General features: G+C 46.8%; 1 long non-coding RNA gene across 1 annotated transcript; it reads left to right on the forward strand.

The window, feature by feature from the left end:
• Positions 1-220: 220 nt before the first annotated feature.
• On the forward strand, positions 221-10,147 carry LOC114817919. The gene is made up of 4 exons (XR_005660988.1): positions 221-331; positions 4,509-4,700; positions 7,225-7,331; positions 8,701-10,147. It is a non-coding gene; the product is annotated as an uncharacterized LOC114817919 (long non-coding RNA).
• Positions 10,148-16,681: the final 6,534 nt, after the last annotated feature.

Below are 16,681 nucleotides of genomic sequence, written 5' to 3' on the forward strand. Positions count from 1 at the left end.
CAGTGTCAAGGGCATTGGATATGGGCATTAGGACATTAAGATACTTGAACAGAACTGAGAAATGACACACGTGATTCTAGAGAGAAAAAGTCTAGGAGGAAAAGGGCAAAGGAGAAGGGTTTGTCTGTGTTTCGGGCTGCTGCTCTTGACAACTTGGCTGCATCTTGGATGCTCCACTGAAAATCTCCACTGAGCCAAGAGGACACATCCTTTTTCTTCCCAGCATCCTCAAGTTCCTCTGCTCACTCCCACATATGGCGCCTGCTGTCTCTGTTGGTGCTCATTCTTTGCCTCCTGAAGCTGATCGGATTAGCGTTGTTCGGGATCAGATGTAAGTACCCACTCTGACGCTGGCACTCTGCGGGGACAAGCATCTCTCTGGCTCCCGATGCCCGGGGTTCCAGAGTTCACCCTTCCTCTGGTGACCTCAGTCATCAGAGAGCACATGGGCAGCTTCTCTGCTCAGGGAAAAGCCCCCCCAAAAAGGTGTCCCCTCCTCTCACTGCACAGACGAGAACATCAACTGGGGCAGAGATTCAATCATATATGGTTAACGGTCTTAACGCTTAACGGTCTTAACGCTTAACGGTCTTTTTCTGCCTGTGGCCTCCTCCCAAAACTCTTCCAGTGTCTTGGACGGTTGCCACCTGCTTCCACCAGTTGAATCAGACATGGTCATGTTGTCCAATCTCCTGGCTTTGGGCAGGACCTCAGTGAACCTTCCTAGTCATCGGGGAAAGTTTCTCATATGGTGCCTGGATTTCCATCCTTCCGCATGCTCATCCTTTGATCAATGCCTCAGGTGCTATTTCTTCCTTCCCAGAGAGAATCCTGACTCCTGTTTTCATTCTTTCATTTCATCCTTGGCTTCCTCAGCCTCTCCCTCTTCTCTGATCTCTCCCTACTTTCTATAAACATGTCTGGGCATCTCCAGTTCTGGAGACACTCACTCGACCCCACAGTCCAATCTCTTCCCTTGCTGTGTCCATTGTAATTCCAGCAAAAAGCTTCTTCAGGTCCATGTGATCTGGCTTTGACCCTCTCTTGATCCTTTGATTACCGTTGTAACCTACAACCTCTCCTGGTCTGATCCACTGGCCTCTTCTTTGTTCTCTCTCTTCTAAATCTCAAAAACCTTGTCCCTGTCACCCACTTTATCTACCAAATATCACTTTGTTGGATAGGATCCCACCTATGTTGTTGACCATGTTTACTGTTCCTTCTTTTCTTCCCCTTCCTAAGAGTTGCTTATTTCCTTCTGGCTTCAGATATATATTCTCAGCCCTAATGATTGTGGTCTTTGTTCAGCACTTGCCATGTATCAAACACTGTGCTGTACTAACAACTAGGATGGGTTCAAGGTCAGATACAGTCCCTATCCTAGATGAAGCTTACAGTGCACCCAGTAAGGAGAATAGGTCTTGGATCCCCATTTCACAGATGAGGAAACTGAGGCAGAGGAGTATATGTCCTGAGGTCTCCCACCTGGTAGGAGGCAGAGTTGGGATTAGAAGCCAGCTCCTTTTTAGACATTCTAAGGTTCCATTTGCTACTAAGGTTTTAATTCTCACCTATATGCAAATAAATTTGGAATTATCAGACCATATGGTCGAGGGACAGTTTCAGAATCGCTACTTTCAGCACAGCTCCACCACCCTGCGGTTGGAAGCGTTTGTGATTGGGGGCTAGGCACCATGTCAAGCAATGCATAAACGTATTCCTCCGGAGGGGAAGTTCAATTCACCATGTAGAATAAATTGTGCCTGGATCAGTGTTTCATACCCTGGTCTCTCCCTCTTGCCATTATAGTCCTCAGACCTGTTCCCACGTGACGGGTGACATGCCCAGAGAAATGAAGTGACTTGCTCAAGATCACATAGGAGACACTCTCCCAAGCACTTAGTAGAGTGCTCTGCACACAGTAAACACTCAATAAATGCAATCGATTTTTTTTTGATGAAATCTTCCACAGACTCTCACCAATTTAATAGATCTAAACTTCTCGCTCCTTGTATTCTTCGTGACTTTGGTGTCCTACTGCTATTTTCAAGTGAAAAGAGAAAAGCAATGTCATTATCTTTCATTCAATAGTATTTATTTATTCATTCAATAGTATTTATTGAGCACTTACTATGAGCACTTAGCACTGTACTAAGCGCTTGGAATGAACAAGTCGGCAACAGAATGAACAAGTCGGCAACAGACTTGTTATCTTGACAGGCATTGGCATGCACCAACGTGTAACATAGCTGTGGCACTCTCAGTACTCTGAGGGTAGGGATAGCTAGAGAAGCAGCATGGCTTAGTGGCAAGAGGCTGGGCTTGGGAGTCAGAGGTCTTGGGTTCTATTCCCGCCTCCACCACTTGTCAGCTGTGTGACTTTGGGCAAGTCACTTAACTCCTCTGGGCCTCCTCTGGGTCTCAGTTACCTCATCTGTAAAATGGGGATTAAGACTGTGAGCCCCACGTAGGGCAACTTGATTAACCTGTATCTACCCAATGCTTAGAACAGTGCATGGCACTTAGTAAGCCCTTATCAATAACCACAATTATTATTATTATCATAGGTACCAACTCTCTTGTACTGTCCCAAGAACTTAGCATAGTGCTCTGCACACAGTAATTACTCCAGAAATATCATGTTTAGATGAACTGTATTCACTGGCTCTCATTCCTACTTGAATGTAATTCATTCATTCAGTCATAGTTATCGAGCCTTACTGTGTGCAGAGCACTGTACTAAGTGCTTAGAAAGTACAATTCGGCAACAGATAGAGACACTTGCTACTCAACAATGGGCTCACAGTCTAGAAGGGAGAGAATGTAATGAGAACTCCATATCATGGCTTCTTAGAACCTCAACATCCAGGGCCATCTATCCTTAATTCAATAATAAACTGCTCTCCTTCAGTCTGTTGCCCTACAGTCTGACCTATGTCCTCAACTTCAGTGGAGAAAATGGACCATAACCCTCACACAATTCCAGGGATCCTCACCCTCGTAGCCTTCTCTGACTAATGTCAGCTGCTTTCACGCAAATTCCCTCCTGCTCCCTCTGACCATTTTGTTAGTATCTCTGTGCATGTTTAGCCAGATAGCCTGACACTCAAATAAATCAGAGGAGAACAGGCGGAAAAAGAATGTACTGTTCTTAAGTATGACAGGGATTATGGTCACCAATGACGTCAGAGGACAAGGAAGTGCTGAAGAAGCTATTAGGGATAAGTAGAGCTTGCTCAGGGCCATCTACCTGGAGGTCATTAGACCTCAGAAGGGCTTTTAATAAAGGGAGAGCTGTTTTCTGCTGGCTATTTGGAGTGCCCAACTTAGGCAGGAAGGTATGGATGAATGGTTGACGGTAAGAGGAACAACAGTCCATTTTAGTGAGTAGGTTTACTGGACAGGATCAAATTACGTGAGCTGGGAGGGAGTAAGAGAAGAGAGGGGATCAATGGATGCGACAGAGTTGCCAGAGTGCTTTAAATCTGATGGTTTGGAGGGTTTGCTCGATGAGAAGAGGAAGGAGTAACCACTGCCGGTTTGGGGGAAGTGGGGAGAGGAGAGCAAAAGGACAAGCAGAAAAGTGATTGAGGCAACAGAATGAACGGAGGGGAGAGACAGAGGCACCAAAGTCAGTGAGGGTGTTGATACAGGAGTCAAGTAACGTGACATAAACAATGAACTATATGCTTGAGTGGCTAGTCTAAAAGTCATCACCCTACTCTTGAGAAATTGACAATCTAACAGGCAAAAAAGGCAGTCATAAAGCGTTTACAGGCAGGGGGAGCAACTCCTAAGGAAAACATGTGGATAATAGAAATGAAAGAACAAGTAAGTTCCCAAAGATTGTAAATCAAAAGAAAATGAAGAGCCAACAGTGCCATTTGCCTCCGGGGGAGGTTTAAATGCCCTGCGGAATTCATCCTTTTGAAGGTGAATTTTCCACAGAGATTTGACGGTGGGGAGGGCAGTGGTATGGCAGATTTGAAGGAGGTGGAGTATTGCAGATGGAGAGATTGAGAACCGTTCCACACTAATTCATGCTTTGAGGGTGGTGGTGGAGTCTCCTTCTAGAGGAGTCTCTTTCTCCAGCGTCTGTTAAAGGCAGCTCGTGGAGGGCATGGTTCTTGCCTCCATTAACTGTATTGCAAGCTTCCTGGGCTCTACACAAAGGAAGGTTTACTGTACAGGATCGAATTACGTGAGCTGGGAGGGAGTAAGAGAAGATAGGGGATAAATGGCTGGGAAAGAGTTGCCAGAGTACTTTAAATCTGATGGTGTGGAGTGTTTGCTTGATGAGAGAGATAGAGAATCAAGCCTATTAAACAGCAGTGATTAATTGATGGGTTAGTGAGGGATGGATCTGGGTGCCCTGGTCTGAAGTCAGGCTTGTGGCTGCTCTGAGGTCTCACGGTCTTGAGAGGATGGGGCTACGTGATTCCATTTGGGCTGAGACCCTGCTAGCATGAGAAGGAGGGAAACTGATCATCCATCTCTGCGAACTACAGTTTTCCAAGCACAGAGTCAAGAAAATGGAGAAGCAACATCGCCCAACGACAAGCCAGGCAACCCACATGCAGATAGGAGTTGGAGCTGTTCCAAACAGCTGGAACATCTCTCGTCCCAGAACTCCAACCTGTCTGCTGCTTTGCGGGAAATGTCTACAAAACTTTGCCAAGGAATCACCAGGAACCAGCCAGGTAACCACATCCATGAGTTCCATTGTCAGCTCAGGCCCCTGCCTGGATTTCATTGACACAGGAATATAGAATTTAGTATGCAGGGACCAGCAAGGAGACAGTGGTGACTCTGAAATGAAATAATGGAGGATGCTATGGGCCAAGACCCTAACTTTATCAGGAAACAATTCCTCAGAGGCCTGAACTGAGGGGAGACTCAGTGAGCAGAATGTTCTCCTCTGTGTCTCCCATGCCCTGCAATGCAATCCATCTGGGGTCGTCACAGTGTAGGACCGAAAGGCAAGGCAGGTCTAGTCCCCAGCTCTGTTCCGTGGTTTTGGGGAGTCTTTAGGTGCCCCAGGGCTCACTCCCACTGCAGGATGCCAGTGGAAAAATCCATGCCCCCAATAGGCAAGCTGGAAAGGGCCTGGTCTTCTCCACCTACCTCCACCCACTAAGAAAACTGAGCTACACATTCCCAGGGAGACAGGGATGAGATTGTTGCTGTAAATTCCAGGGAAATTGTACTGAGCCGCTGTGAGTTTGCTCTTTGGGCTTGTTCCCCAGAACAATGGGAGGGGTGTGGGGCAGGGAGGGGAAAGAATGAGGAGGGGAAAGAATGAGGAGGGCAGTTCTGTGAGACCAGATCTGTGATCAACTACACATATCATATCTTCCCCAGGGCATAGTACAGTATGAGGCACAAAGTTTCTCCCCCTCTAGACTGTGAGCTTGTTATGGTCTGGGAATATGACCATTTATTCTGACACTGTATTCTCCCAAGCGCTTAGTACAGTGCTCTGCACACAGTAAGTCCTCAACAAATACAATTGAATGAACGACTGAAAGTAAGCACTTTACACCTATCACAATAACTTTTCGTGAGGTAATGACTGGTTAATTGAGTGACTGATTCACAGGAAGTGAGTGTGGGATTTGTTCTGAGATGGGGGACCATGTGCATCTCTGTTAAATGTCTCAGCATCTAGGAAGGACTGGAGGGATGGAAGAATGAGGAAACAGAGGCAGCAAGGCTCCCTGGGCTCCCCAACATGAGTTTGAGGGATAGCGGAGGTCAGAGAGGAGTGTTAAGGGGACTCCACACTTGTACAGGCCCGACATTGCACTGTGACCTCAATCCCCAATTCCAGATGTACTCGATGATTTTGTAGAGTACAACTACGAGCCCTATCCGGAGAGGTGGATTTGCGCCAGGGACAACTGCTATTACTTATCGATGGTTACAAAAAAGTGGGGTGAGAGCAGGAAGTCTTGTGAAGCTCTAAACTCCACCCTGGTGAAGATCGACAACAAGGAAGAGTTGGTGAGGGACATGTGTGTGTGTGTGTTGATGGGGTTGGGGGGAGTGGGTCTGTCTCCCTGTTCAGAGATGTTTCTCCTCCCTCATGCACTGGGGACAGAGCCAGTCACCCATGCCCTGACTGTAGCCCTGAGGCACCCCAATAATGAGCTCTTGCTCCCTCCTGCAGGGCCAAGTGTCCTGGGGTAAAGCCCCTGGTGTGATGGTCCCAGTCTGTTCATTCCTCTTAGTCTCAAGGGGAAAGAGAGAGAGACAGAGAAAGAGAAACTCCCCATAGGTCTTGGCCATCTCAGAGGATCCCAGTGCCCCCGCAGCACTGGAAGTGAGACACTTCCTACTTGCAAATGTGCCCCCTGCAAAGGGGAGCAGGCAGAGAGTCAGTGTCCCCACAGACAGAGCATAAATGTCAGGGGCAGCAGGTTCTTGGTCAGGGAGAGGGACTGTGGAGGAGGACACAAGCCATTGGATAATAGAATGACCAATTTGGGAAGATGATAAGGATGGCCGGGAGAGACTGGGGAGGTTTCTGGATGGGGGGAAGGAAGATTCTTCTGCTGCACAGGAGACCTGCCCAGAGCTCAGAGATGCTCCGTGAAAGGGGGGATGAGAAGAGGGAAGGGTGATGATGATGGTGATCATTTAGGTAGGGCACTGAGGGGTGCCCATCTGGGGAAGCCAGTATCATTAGGGGGTCAGAAGACTCTTGGTCCAGGTGCCCTGGGTAGAGAGTCTCATAGGTGGCACACGAAGAGCTCAGCCCTGACTCCCACTGAAGGGTGTTGGCAGTTCCAGTGTTTCTCTTGCCATCACACATCACCACTGGTCAGAAAAACCTTAGCCTCACCCAGTCTACAGCCATCCACACAGCAGCCCGACCTGTGCCATCCTCTGAGACGGGACAGTGGAAGAGAGTGGGAGTAGAAGTAGGGTCAGGGTAAGGGGTTGGAGATGGAGGGAAGCATTTATAGCACCTCCCTCTCCGTTTCTCAGCCTACTCCCCCAGGGAGCCCCCACCCAAAATGCCCCAGCCACAGCCCATGATCATATCTCTGACGTGAGGCAGGCTGAATGTGAAATTGGTCCCTGGCCTTTAGGATGTTTCGAGCATCGGTCACTTTTCTAATGATTCCCACTTTATGTCCAGGGGACTTTATGTCCGAGACTCCCTTCTGAAACACCAGGGTCTTCTGGCAGACGTAACCCATGGTGTCTCTCTTCCTGCAGGACTTTGTATCATCCAACCTACAATTTTGCCACTGGGTGGGTTTATTGCGAAAAAAAGACAGCAACCAGTGGAAGTGGGTGGATGGCTCAACTCTCTCTCCTGAACTGTGAGTATCTCTCTCTGTGGAGACGTTCTGGGGGATTTTGTTGAAATCTGTCCTGTGGAGTGCCGGAAATTGGCATGATTTCCTAGGGCAAAGGAAACAAACTGTGCCCTGCAGCTGGGGAGGAGCCGGCAGCATTGAGGCCTAGTGAGAAGTAGCTGGGCCTAGTGAGTCACCATGGCCTAGTGGATAGAGCACTGGTCTTGGAGTCAGAAGGACCTAGGGTCTATCTTCTTCCACTAGTCTGCTGAGTGACCCTGGGCAAGCCACTTAAATTCTCTGAGCCTCAGTTTACCTCATATATATACATGGGGATGAAGATTGAACCACATGTGGCCTATCGGCTGGGTCTGAAGTGATAACTTGGGAAGTAGCATGGCTTAGTGGAAAGAGCATGGGCTTTGGAGTCAGAGGTCATGGGTTCTAATCCCGGCTCTGCCACTTGTCAGCTGTGTGACTTTAGGCAAATCACTTCACTTCTCTGTGCCTCAATTACCTCATCTGTGAAATGGGGATTAAGACTGTGAGCCCCAAGTGGGACAACCTGATTACTTTGTGTCTACCTCAGCACTTAGTGCATGGCACATAGTCAGTGCTTAACAAATACTATCATTATTATTATTATTATCTGCCCTTGTGCTTACTACAATTCCTGGCACATAATAAGCACTCAACAAGTAGCATAAAAAAGTAGTAGCACTGACTTTGATCAGTATCTGAATCTGTAAAAATGGCAATGATGAGACACGCCTCTTCCTTCTTCCCAGGGAAAGAGTGAAGGCAAAATTCTAACGTTCTTGAGGAAAGAGAGTGTGGTTATCAGCCACTGCATTGCATTCACTCAGATGCATACTACAATGTTCTGCACACAGTATATGTTCAATAAATACCACTGTTTGGCTTAATCGTGAGATAACTGAGGAGAGAGCACATGGGGAAGGAAAGTAGAAGGTGAACTCCACATCGGCATCAGGGAAGGGGCTGGAGCTGCATCTGGGGGGCCTCTCCTAATAGACTGTGCAGAAATTAGCGGGTCCTGGGATGGCCAGTTCTGCCCTTGTATCACAGTGGGTGGGTGGGGTCAGAGGCTCCAGGGTCTGCTCCGCCAGTCCGGCTCTTGGGGAGAAGAGGGAGAGATGGGCTGAGGAATGGACTAGCTGGGGGAGTGTGGGGCCATGGAGGTGGGGGTGTGTTGAGGGAGAGTCGGGGAATGGGAGTTCAAAGGAACAGGCTGCAGAGGGAAGTTCAGGAAGGAGGGGACAGGGGTGAGACTGTTGGATGAGAACGAAGAAAATCTTCACCATTCTAGGCCCCGGGGTCAGCATCTGGGAATAGTGGACTCACTGACCTCACACGGAATTTTCACTTTCAGGAAATTATTTTTCTCACCTGATGAGACTGAAGGCAGGATGTGTGCTTATAACTTGGGAAATCTCATTTGTTCAACATTTTGCAAGAATACTTATCACTTCATCTGTGAGAAGGCAGCTAGTCTGGTGAGACCGGAGCTGCAAATTTAGGCATCGAATAAGAAACCGAGGAGAGGCTGAGATGAGAGTACTGAAGACTTGGAAGATCTCTCTGGACACCTGAGGGCCAGGCTGCAGGGCAGAGGCTGTGTTGCTGGGGGCCTTGCTGGTTTTGTACTCTCCCAAGCTGAATTGTCACTTCTAAGACCCCTCCTGATTGGTGGGTCCAGGCCAGGCCCCTGTAGACCCCAACTTCTCCCTATTCCAGGTCTCATCTTTCAGCTTTATTGCCTAATACACACATAGGGACTTGTTCAACTCCAGACTTTTCGCTCCCTGCCTAACACCCACACAAACACACACACACGCACAGAGGCAAATACTGAAAACCACCCAGGCACATAAACATCCTGATCGTCTAGGCTTCTTCTCATCTTTTTAGACATGTTCTCAGTAAGTCACCTTTCCACTCCTTAGGACCCTGCCCAGAAGGAAGGCTATTTTCTAAAAAATGTCAATGACTCTCCTGTTGATATCAGTTGGAACCCAGCCAATTGCAGGGAAAAGAATGAGTCAAGGAGGGAGGAGCTAGAAAATTGCAGACCACAGGACATCTGCTAGGGAAAGTGGAGCAGAGCTTCCTGAGATTGGGAAGCCAAGGAAATAGATAAAAGAATGACTGCATGATGATGAATAATGCAGTTTTCTCAAGATCTGATTTAAGGACTCCAGTATGCAGTCTCTATAACTAGCAAGTTCTGGTTGTCAATTCATGAGCAAAATGAGTTCCAAAGTCACTGCTATTAGAGGAATGAGTGGCTTTGGATGGACTGGACTTCACAGAGAAGAGGCTCGGCATTCATTCTTCGGCCCTAAATCCAGATGTCAGACCTTCAGGGGGCAGGACTAGTTGTGGAAGCTTCCCATGTCTTTGCGGGAACCAGATTTAAAGGATGTTAGATGAGAGCAAGAAGCCCCTGGGCTCCAGTGGGGGTCATCAGAGGGAGCGCCACGTCACCCCCAGGAATGGGCTCTGTTAAAATTCTGGTCAATTGGAGTGCAGTGGAGCTGGGAGGAATCCCTCAAAAAGTGATCAGTACATCACATACACCAAAGCCCATTCCAATAACAGACACACACAAGCACACACTGTTCATGAAGATAAGAAGTAATCCCAGTCTTCAGGTTAACCTGACTTGCAGTGGACTAAACTGGTAATCAGTGAGTCTCACAGTGACAGTGGGATCTCATTCACCAGTCACTGGAGACTAGGCTAGATCACAGGGCAACAGAAATAATTCTGCATGCTAAGGAAAGGACTCTGACATCCATGCACCTCACTCAGTGTGAATGCAGTAAATAAAAATAATATTAATGTTAATAAAAATTTTAAAAGATTATGCTGTGTTCAGGAGCTGGCGACTGTGCTGCTTTTCTAGGGAGAAGGAGGGAAATATGGAAACGGTCCATTGACGGGGCCAGTGGAGATCACGCAGTCACTTGCAGTGACCCGGCAGTGGAATGATGGGGAGGAGAGGTTTCAGTGGATCTACCACTGGTGGGGGAGATCGAGCTTGGGAGCTGGAGGAGAGATTTCCCGACACTGAGTGTAGCCTGGGAAAACGCTGTCTCCACAGCCCTTACCTCAGCACTCTCCTAGATCCCTCCCTCTTCATAGGACTTCTCTGTGTTTCTCTCTCTTAAAGTGTCAAAGGGGAATTAAATCTCTGCTCTCCATCCCACTAAACTGTGTCCCATAGGGGACAGGTACTAGATCAGACCTAATTATTCTGTATCTACCTTGGTCTTAGAACGATGTTTAGCACATAATAAATTCTTAATAACTCCATGTTCAAAATGATCATAATAAGCATCATCATTAGGACCTTTACAACACACCATTAATTTTTAGAAGTAACATAGGTGAGGCACACTGAGTATCCAGATGGAGGAGATCATGGCTCCCAACTGTCTTGCACCCTCCAGAGGGCTTAGTACAGTGCTCTGCAACATAATTACTCCAGAAATATCACCGATACATGGAGTAGGTTGACTGGTTTCAATTGTTACTTGAATGCAATGAGAACTCCTCATCATGGGTTTGTAGACTTTCAACATCCGGGGGATCTATCCTCCCCTCAATAAACTGCTCTCCTTCAATTGGTTCATCGACAGTCTGACCTCCCCTGCAGTGGAGAAAGCGGGCCTTGAACCTCACATGATTCCAGCGTTTCTCACCCTTCTCTAATGCCAGCTTATGTCACTATGTTAGTATCTCTGTGCATGTTTAGCCAGAGAGCCTGACACTTGAATACTTCAGAGGGGAGTGGGCGGTAGTAGAATGTATGGAGATCTGTTCTTAAGTATGACAGGGGTTGTGATCACCTGTGGCCTCCGACGGCATGGAAATGCTGAAGAAGCAATTAGGGGTAAGAAGTGGGAAGAACTAGAGCTTGCTCTGGACCATCTTCTTGGAGGTCTTTAGACCTCAGAAGGGCTTTAAACATGGGGAGAGCTGCTTTCTGTTGGATACTAGGAGTTACAAACTGAGTCAGGAGGATGTGGGTGAGAGGTTGATGGTGAGAGAAATGACCTGCTCCCTTTACTCTACTCCCCTTCCCTGCCCCTCAGCACTGTGTATATATGTATTTATTTATTATTATAATTCTATTTATTTTTATTTATGAAGTGCATATGCTATTTATTTGCATTGATGCCCGTTTACTTGTTTTGATATCAGTCTCCCCCTTTCTAGACTGTGAGCCCATTGTGGGCAGGAAGTGTCTCTATTTGCTGCTTGATTGTACTTCCCAAGTGCTCTGAACCCAGTAAGTAAGGGTTCAGTAAATACGATTGGATGAATGGATGAATGACCATTAGTCCTAATGAGTAGGTTTAATAGAGAGGAATGAATTACGTGAGCTGGGAGGGAGTAGGAGAAGAGAGAGGATAAAGGAATGGCAAAGAGTTGACAGAGTGCTTTAAATCTGGTAATGAGAAATGTCTGCTAGATGAGGAGAGGAAGGAGTATCCATTGCCAGTGTTGGAGAAGCTGGGAGAGTTGAGGAAAAGGACACTTTAAAAAAATGATTGAGGCAACAGAATGAAGTGCGAACTGCCGACGATGGGAGAAAGTGGAGGCAGGGAAGTCAGTGAGGGTGCTGATGCGGGAGTCAAGGACTGGGACATTAGCAGTGAACTATGTATTTGAGAGCGTCCACTAAAAGTTAAAGTGATGACCCCACTCTCGAGAAACTGATATTCAAATAGGCTAAAAAGGCAGACATAAAAAGCGTACATGCGGGGGGGGGGACAATTGCTAATGATAAAGGATGTGGGTAATTGAGATGAATGAACAAGTAAGTTTCCGGCATATGTAAATCAATCAGGCCTGAAGAGGCAACAATCTGTTGGCAAAGCACCAGAGGAAGTGGAAATGGACTGGGGAGTTCATCCTGATGGAGATGAATTTTCTGGAAGGATTTGAAGGTGGTGAGGGCAGTGGTCTGGCAGAACTGAAGGAGCAGGAGTGTTGAGATGGAGATGGAGAGATTGAGAGCTGTTCCATACTAATACATGCTTTGGGCCGGGGGTGTGGAGGAGTCTCTTTCTCTTGGGTTTGTTAAAGGCAGCTTCTTGAGGGCAGGGGTCTTGTCTCTATTAACTGTATAGCACGCTTCCCGGGGATTGCACTCAGTGCAAGCTCAGTAAAGAGCAGAGATTGATTGATGGGTCAGTGAGGGATGGATTTCAGTGCTCTGTTCTGGAATCAGGCTTGTGGGTGCTTTGAGGTACCCTGGTCTTGCCGGGGTGGGATTGCACAATTCAGTTTGAGCTGAGGCCGCTTTAGCACGTGAAAGAGGGAAACTGATCATCTGTCTCTGTGAACTGCAGTTTTCCCGGCACAGAGTCAGGAAAATGGAGAAACACCATTGGCCAGTGACAAGCTAGGAGACCTACATCCAGACACTGGCGGGAACTGTTCCAAACAACAGGAATTTCTCTGGTCCCAAAACTCTAACCTGTCAGCTGACCTGTGGGAAATGGCCACAATACTCCTTCTGTCACTGAGGTCCATGCTCAATCTTTTGGGCCATGCTGCCTCTCATTTGATTGATTGATGAGGGGATGGACAATGGCCAGATAAGACAATTTTTCAGGCCAGGTTGGGAGGAGCTTCTGAGAAGGAAAAGGGGAAGTGAGAGTGAATGGAGGCAGCTATGGGGCAGAAGACACCTGGGCAAGGACCATGGACTTGAAAGACAGCAAAAAAACAGCTCAGAACTTCCAGAGGGAAGTGAGAATAAGTAAGGTTTTTTGTCTTACGCTGTCGAGTCACCTCCTACTCATAGTGACGCCATGTACACATCTGTCCCAGACCACCCCACTTTCATCTGCAATTGTTCTGGTAATGTAGCCACAGAGTGTTCATGGTTAAAAACATGGAAGTGGTTTACCTTTGCCCTCTTCCGCGCAGGAAACTTGAGTCTCCACCCTCGAGTCTCTCCCACGCCGCTGCTGCCCTGCACAGATGAGTTTTGATTCGTAGCACATTGCCTTCCACTTGACAGCCACCGCCCCAATTAGGAATGGAATGGATATGCCCCTTCTTGACCCTCCCTCCCATAGTCGAGACTGGTAGAGTACTGGTGGAAACTCTCCAGGGGCGACCCTGAAAGGTAAGTAAGGTTAGAGGCTCAGAATCATTTAATCATTTGGATTTACTGAGCATTTGTTGTGTGTAGAGCACGTGTGAGAGTATACTAGAATTAGTAGACAAAATCCCTGTCCTCAAAGGGCTAACAATTCTGTTCAGTGCAGCTGGTTTAGGTTCACCAGGGTTGTTGGCCTACTGATTGAGTGTTTGAGTGATTGATTGAGCTGAGTCAATCAATCACTCTTATTTATTCCACACTCATCCTGAACAGAGCTCTAAACATTTGGGATAATACACTAAAGACAGAAGACATGATCCCTGTCCTCAGAGACCTTTATAATCTAATGGGGGAGACAGGTACTAAAATAGATTACAGGTGAGGAGAAGCCACAGATGTTAAAGTTCATTCATTAATTGAATCATATTTATTGAGTGCTTACTATATGCAGAGCACTCTACTAAGCGCTTAGGAAGTACAATTTGGCAACAGATAGAGACAATCCCTACCCAACAACGGGCTCACAGTCTAGAAGGGGCAGATAGATGACACAAAACAAAACAAGTAGACAGGCATCAGTACGATCAAAATAGATCAATAGAACTATAGATAAATGCACATCATTAATAAAATAGAGCAATAAATATGTACAAATATATACATGTGCTGTAGGGAGGGGAAGGGGGTAGAACAGAGGGAGAATGAGGAGGGGAGGAGGAGCAGAGGGGAAGGGAGGGCTCAGTCTGGGAAGGCCTCCTGGAGGAGGTGAGCTCTCAGTAGAGCTTTGAAGAGGGGAAGAGAGTTAGTTTGGCAGATGTGAGGGGGGAGGGCATTCCAGGTCAGAGGTAGGTCGTGGGCTGGGGATCGACGGCGGGACAGGCGGGAACGAGGCACAGTGAGGAGGTTAGTGGCAGAGGAGCGGAGCATGCAGGCTGGGTTGTAGAAGGAGAGAAGGGAGGTGAGGTAGGAGGGGGTAAGGTGATGGAGAGCTTAGAAGCCAGATCTATACATAAATGCTTTGGTGGTGGGGAGAGAGTACATAAGTCCTTACATGACACAGAAATGCTGAAATGGCAATAGGCAGGAAAATTGGGTAGGGTAGTGAGGGATTTATCAGGGAAGACTTTGTGGAGGAGATGTAATTTCAGAAAGATTTTGCAAGTGGGGAGAACATTGGTGGGCCAGAGGTGAATGGGGAGGGAGGACAGTCCATATTTTTCTGAAGTGAAGTTTAGTACATTGCACCCCAGCTAAGTGGTTGCCTAAAATAGCGTGGGGGAAAGACACAGTCCCAGAGGCCTGTGGGGTGGGGTTGTTCTGCCTTCATTTCCTCTACCTCCTCTCCTCCAATCAGCCACTTCCTCTGAGGAAGCTGGAGCCACAATCAGGACTCCTTCCCCAAACCTGTGGTAAAGTTGTTCAACTCTATAAGGGATTTTAATAAATTCATACCGAGGGACAGTGGGAAAGAGAATTAAGGGTATGTTTTCTTTAATTCTAATCTCTCTGTTCACTTCCATAGGCACCTCTTACTCTAAAAATTTCCAAGTGATTTTCATCGGAAAGCATATGCAAGCTAGGTTTTAGAGTGCTGAATTGTTTTGATGGAAAGCATGTTTCCCATGCATCTTCCTATATACGTGTGTGCGCGTTTGTTTGCATGAGACAGAGAAAGAGAGATGGGGGGAGAGAGGCATTGGGAATAGAAAATGCAGAGAGAAACAATAAATAGAGGAAACTGGCCTATGAAGCAACGGACCACCTAAACACAAAATTCAATGAAGACAGAATATTGAGAGTGAGGACAAAGGAGGGACTCCAGAAGGCAGGACTAGAATGGATATCTTAGTCAGGAAGAAGAGCAATTTAATGGAAGCCAAACTATGCAAATACAGGAAGGGCAGCAGAAGAGAAAATGTTGCCAACGTGTAAGTTTGGAGAAATGGAAGAGGCAGAAACATTTAAAGCATTAAATGAGTTGAGGTGAAAGATTAACCAAGGTGGGTAAAGAGAATGCAGAAATCCATGCTGGGGAAGCAGCATGGCCTAGTGAATAGAACACTGGGCTAGGAGTCTGGAGGACCTGGGTTCTAATCCCAGATCTGCCACCTGTCTGCTGTGTGACCTTGGACAAATCACTTCACCTATATGTGCCTCAGTTACCTTATCTGTAAAATGGGGATTAAGACTGCGAGCTCCATTTGGAACATGGACTGTGTCCAACCTGATTACCTTGCATCTACCTTACGCTTAGAACAGTGCCTGGCCTATAGTAAGCACTTAACAGATACCATAAAAATGCTATTAAAACCACAGTTTATGTCGCAATTACTTAGACTATGGAATTTTTTTCTTTAAGCTCTTCCCTTACTCAACTTCCTACTCTCTTGGGTCACTCATATCAGAGTTCACCTCCCTTTCCCTTGTTTCAAACATGAAACTTAATATCTTCGATACTAACATACATCTATTACTGCTCCTGCTACAATCCCTATTACCATTTCTATTATTAACACTGTTCCTATTATTAATAACGATCATAATAATAATGGTATTTGTTAAGTCCTTACTGTGTGCCAAACACTGTTCTAAGTGCTGGGGTAGACGCAAAGTTATCAGGTTGTCCCACGTGGGGCTCACAGTCTTAATCCCCATTTTCCAGGTGAGGTAACTGAGGCCCAGAGAAGTTAAGTGACTTGCCCAAAGTCACACAGCTGACAAGTGGCAGAGCCGGGATTAGAACCCACAACCTCTGACTCCCAAGGCCGTGCTCTTTCCACTAAGCCATCCTGTCTACTACTCCTACTAGTATTCTTTCCTTATGTCTATCACCAATCCACCCGTCATTTCATTTCTTAGATTTAATGGCCCTTGAGACTCAGAAAGATGTTTCAATTCCCATCCGGTTACTCTTTCCTAGTGAAGTTAATAAATACATATATAGGTGTCCTTCATATTGGAAGAAGACCCCACTGGAGGTGAAGTTCACCTTTGAGTCTATGTGTGGCCAAAAAGGCCAATTCCAGATCCACAAAAAGGTTTCATTACGCTTACGTTTCAAGCTCCTGTTGCTGTTTGCTCTTTTGCCTCTTTCCTTGTCTTTCCACAAGCAGCTTTTGCTCAGAAAGCCACTCTACACTGGCTTCTTGATAAACATGTGCCATGCTGGTCTGTATTCAGCCACTGATTCCCATTTTTCAGTGGGATGCAGCACTGTTTGTGGTTTCGT

This window comes from Ornithorhynchus anatinus, chromosome 17 (genome assembly GCF_004115215.2).
Source record: "Ornithorhynchus anatinus isolate Pmale09 chromosome 17, mOrnAna1.pri.v4, whole genome shotgun sequence".
NCBI lineage: Eukaryota > Metazoa > Chordata > Mammalia > Monotremata > Ornithorhynchidae > Ornithorhynchus > Ornithorhynchus anatinus.